Genomic DNA, 5,469 nt, shown 5'->3' with positions numbered 1-5,469 from the left:
GTCTTGGAAAGATAATTAGAAGAAGAAAAAAAATTCAATGGCTAAAAAATATGAATCAATAACCAAATTGGAGAATACATTTATAAATATCAATCAATATAAAAAATGAAAATGAAAATGAAAAAAAAACACAAAAAACAAAAAACAAAACAAAAATAAAATTAAAAAAAATCCAAAACCAGAAAGATAAATTGAAGTGGTGGGCATAAAAATATTGTTTTCAGATTATATGCTTTATATGGGGATTTTAGGGTTTGGGTAATGTTCGTTAGAGATTGTCCATCTATTATTTTTTTATCTTATTAATTGTTATGTAAGGCTAGGAATTACAAATGTAGGTTTGAATTACATCAGAGAATATATAGGAATTCGGGACTGAGTCTTATTAAGATTCTTAATATGCAATTTTAGCTTTCTTTTTTAGGTATGAAATTTTAGATGTTAAGAATAGATGTTTATATTTGAACTTAGGCTTTGGCTGGTTAAGAGTTCAACTTGTCAATTTAAGGACTTTGCTTTTCAATAGGAGTTTGAACGGTTTGAGTTTAGCTATAATATTATTATTAATAATATTATTATTATTATTATTATTATTATTTATTATTTTTTTTAGAATTAGCTATAATATTTTAGTTAGGAATTTCTCTTTAAAAGTTAAACGTGTTAGTTCTAGTAGACTAGTTTTTTAATTCCATTATGAATAATTATATGCACAATAAGCACGAGTTTTGCCAATCATTTACAATCATATATTCTACATTGATACCATTCACTAGAGCATCAAGAGGACTAAATATATATGACCAATGAACCCCTATGGTATTTCCTTATTATTTTGGAATACTATTATTTCACGTGCCCATGATCATAGAAAACATCCCCTACAACATCCCCTACTGGAAAAGGATGGTAATAACAAGAATTCTACTTAAATATTCAACATGACTAGTAATTGGATTGTTAGTGATCTTCATTTGAGATACCATCACTTGAATGTATTAGGCAGACTCAAGAGTACAGATTCAATATGCCACTATGGTTGGCGATTCTTAAAGTTAACCAATACACCGACAATATTTCTGAAGTTGATGAAAATAATATATCATAAATACTTAGATTAGCTTGTCACACCACATAATAATCTATAACACTAAACCCTAACTAACTTTAAACCACAAACTCTTAACCCTAAAGCCTAAGACCTAACTTCCAAACTCAAACTCTAGAAACACAAAACCCAAAACCAAACTACCTAATAAGCAAATCCAAATTATTTATGAAATATGATTTTCACTACATCTAAAATATTGTCGGTGAATTGGTAAAATCCAAATTGCCTAATTAAAAATTCATATTAGCCACACTGAATTCCAAATGCTTTCTTGGCATCATTACATCATATAATGAAAGGTATCCCAAATGAAGATTACTGTTAAATAATACTAATGTGTCAAATCAAATGAGTTTTACCCATAAGATTCATTGCTTTAACATGTCATATATCTACTCTTGAACCTCATAAAGGAAATGAATATGTATATATGACTGAAACCAAAATTCAATGAGTAAATTATAAAAGATGAACATGAAAGAGTGGAATGAGAGAGACTGAATGCAACTAATTAGTTTGATATGAATTGAATAAGAATGTTGAATTTATCATTCATTTCCAGTAGGGGATACGTAATCAATGCTAGAACTAGTTTTAATTCCACCAATGCACCAGTTGCATTGAATGAGTAAAAGTGATTAAAGATTTGTTGTTCTAGTAACAAGCACTAGTGCTGTGATGACTAGAACAAATGAATATATGGTATACCTATGTGTTTCATTGATCATATTCACATAAATGATTGTAACTGGCTGGCAAAACCTCGGATTTCTGTTCTTGCATGTTACTTATTACTTTATTATGGTTGTATTTTTACCCATTTGTGTCACTTTTCTGCTCAAGTTCCTAGGATAATCGCAAAACTAAACTAAGGTATTACTTTTGAATACCCCACGAATTAATTCTACACATACTCTCTAACTAACGTTCCAAATGAATATATCTAGTTTCAAATTTTAAGAATTTTTTTATTTTTTAAGGATTAGCCTAATGTTTGGGATTTAACGCTCCCATGATTTTGGAGTTTGGAAATTAAGGCTTTGGGGTTTTAGGGCTTGGGCCTAGTCTTACAATTTAGGGTTTGAAGACTTAAAGGAGTTTTTTGCAATGTTGGGCAATTTGGATGTGGTTCCTAGCATTTAGGGTTTTAAATTTCAAAAGTCTAGGGTTTAAGATATTTATAGATGAGTGTGAGAAAGTTTGAAATTTTTACGTAAGCATTTTAATTAAGATATATACTTTAAAGTTTGAGGCTTTGGCTTTATGATTTACACCATTAAATTTTTCGGTTTTGCATTTTGGGTTAGGGTTTGGGGTTATGTAATTGATGTCCCGAATTTATGTTCAAAGTTAATGGCAATATGTTTTTCAACCCTTTTGATTTGGGATTTTGACTACTGGGATTATAAGCATTGAGATTTAAGTTGTAAAGTTTCGGGTTAGAATTTATAATTTAGATCTTTTTCAGGTAAACTTAAGACATATACTACTTGTAGAGTTTGACTTCATGACTAGACTAAAGTTTGAATTAGGGTGTAGGATTTTGGGTTTTGTACTAGTCTAAAATAAAACACACAAGTTTCAGAATTTTTAATCTCCTAAATTAGATAGATAGAAATATGAAAATCTAGTCGACGTATGTGGCTGGGGATGGGGAACATTCATCCGTAGAAAGAGAAAAAAAACGATAGACCTCAAGGGAACAACAAATATCAGTAAAAATGAAAGAGGGAAAGTTTAGCAACGCACCTGATCCGCAAAGCTGAGCGATGATGATGTAGCCATACTCCTCCGATGATCGATATAAAAGCAAAAGGGGGTTGGGGACTTATTACAGACCATTAAAAATTGAAAAGAAAATAAAAATGAAAACAAAAGATCCGGCCAGTCTCTGGTGATCTGTCAAACACAACAATCATCGGTTAACAGAAAACCTCAGAGAAATTGTAATCTTGAACAATCATCGGTTGAAACGAGTTATCGGGTGGAAGAAAGTGAATCATTTACCTCCAGAAACGTCTTAAAGAGCTCGATCATCAGATATATGGTAGCGTTTATACTGCAAGCTCCTTCAAGTCGTTCATACCTATGAACGAGAAACCAAAATGACGACTATGATCACAGATTCATTACAAATAAAATGAGCTAGAAATCTAATCTTCTCTGAAGAGGAAACCAACCGTCCTCGGCAAGCAACTCGAGCCGTGATTCCACAATGCGCCAGATCTTGATTTCAGTAGCATCCCCTTGTCTTGTGCTGGATCTCGTTCTTTTCGAGCTTAGTTTTGATTTTCAGGGTATCTCGTCTGTATGAAATCAAGATCGATCTGAGAAATCTCCCAATTTACAAGTAAAGAATCATTTCTCTAATCGTTAAGAATGAATGAATGCAATAACTCAAAGCTAGAAACCCTGCTAATCGATGCAAACCAAACGGCATTGTCGATCACGATCCTACAAAGTCAGTCAAGCGTAAAAAAATTAGCAATCGATTCTTCGTCAAAAGTTCTTCAAATTTTAAAATCAAAATGGCAAGAATTCCACGAAGAAATTAGACTTAATCAAACAGAACAATGGCAATTTCAGAGTTTAAATCAGACTTCAGACTGGGAGAATAACTTCTAAAGATAACTTCGAGGAAGGAAAAAAAGCAGTAAAATATTCGAAGCTTTAAGGAAGCACCGATTCTGAAGCCTTCAAAGTTCCAGAGAACAAAAGTGATGAAAAGAAACTCCAAAATTTTGTAGCACGGTAGATCGAAACATCTTAAGAATAACAGAGTCCAACTTGAAATTTTCAAAAACGAAAATCAAATCCACCGAAGTAATTCATCAAGGACACGGCAGAAAACAGAATCAAGAGTACAAAAATCCACAAATAAGAACAAGCATATAGGTAGAGAAATTTCCGTCAAGGAAAACAACTAAGCTTCGGTGTGTTCATTCCAAAAAACGAGCTTCTCATGTTCATTCCATCGTTGCTGCCTTATTTCTTCCAACTCTTCTCTTCTTCCTGTTTTGCTCAAAAACCAAAACCAGCAAAGAAATTTCCTCTCCATCAATGAGTCTCTCAAAGAAACTCACAAAAACCAACGCTCTTCCCTTATACTCACTCAAGTGGCATGATGCTCAGCTTCCACGTCGTCATCTAATGCCAGCTGTTTCCCAATAACCGCTTATCTACGAAACGTTTCTAATCAGACACCATTCTAGCCGTTCAATTTTCTAGCCTGGATACCACGTGTGTAGGACATCCGAACACTTTGCGTGCCTTGCCAGTTGTGATCTTGTAGAGGTGGATGGTGGGTCCCGCTCACCAGTAGGTGTGGGTGGAAAGAGTCAAAGAGATGGCTTCACGATCTAAGTCGAAATTATGGCTTTACAACGAACTCTTTCTTTGTTCTCCATCCGTTTCAGCAGTAATCTCGAACTCCATGATCCAAATCGATTGCTTTTGTTTATAATTTTTAAGTTTAATTTCCCTTTTATGCATGGACTTCAAACATGATAGACAAGATATAGCATTCTAAAGTTTTATTTAATAATTGCTTTCCAGAACAACAAAACATTATATAAATATTTATTCTTTACCATACTTTCGCCAACTTCACCTGCATTTTCATTTATCCAAAAAAAAAAAAGAAAACTTCACCTGCATTTCTAAATTCTAATGCCTACTAAAAGAATCTTGCATTTCTAATGCAGTGAAGTACAAATGGCTGCAATTAAAGTACAAAGGGGTATCTAGTTGAAACAATAACTATTATCAATAAATAAATAAGAAATTTTTCGGTGGCATCCACATGATTTCACAAAACTGCAAACGCCTTATTAATTACCATTGACCCCATGTACTCTTTAATTGTTATTTTATTTTTTATATTTTTAAAAATTATTAATTCAATTATTGTTTTTTAAGGAAAATTTTCAAGTTCATTTTTAACACGTTCATTTCTTTATAAATGTATGATATGTGTTTCAACATTACAACAAATGATTGAAATATATTTATAAGTTACATCAAATATTTGTAATTAAATTAAAAAAAATTGATGTAACTTATAAATAGACATCAACCTTTTGATGTGATATTGGGACACATATCATCCATATACAAAAAAATAAATTGTCCATTTTCTTGTGAGAAATGAACATGATATTAGTCATGTTGTTTGATGATTAAATTTGTTAGTGAATGATGATATAATAATTTTTTTTATTTAAAAATCTCAAAAATATGTGGTTCGCCAATGAAGGCATTCAATGAAGACGATTGTGCTAAGTTAAAATCAATTTTGGAGTGTATGTTTTTCAAATATAAAGTGGGATGTCAGTGCTTTAAAGTCTCCATTTTGGAAT

The 5,469-nt window shown here is 31.9% G+C and overlaps 1 long non-coding RNA gene across 1 annotated transcript; it reads right to left on the bottom strand.

Annotated features, from left to right (window-relative positions):
- Positions 1-1,071: 1,071 nt before the first annotated feature.
- LOC149001743 (uncharacterized) lies at positions 1,072-4,165 on the bottom strand. Its single transcript, XR_016170345.1, has 3 exons — positions 3,292-4,165; positions 3,119-3,197; positions 1,072-3,010 (listed from the first exon to the last, which is right to left on the bottom strand). It is a non-coding gene; the product is annotated as an uncharacterized LOC149001743 (long non-coding RNA).
- Between the last annotated feature and the right edge of the window lie 1,304 nt (positions 4,166-5,469).

Source organism: Hakea prostrata, chromosome 10 (assembly GCF_041222555.1).
Source record: "Hakea prostrata isolate BN-2017 chromosome 10, UWA_Hpros_2, whole genome shotgun sequence".
NCBI classification, from domain to species: Eukaryota; Viridiplantae; Streptophyta; class Magnoliopsida; order Proteales; family Proteaceae; genus Hakea; species Hakea prostrata.
The sequence above is the reverse complement of the archived record's forward strand: the minus strand, read 5'-3'. Positions and strand labels throughout refer to the sequence as shown.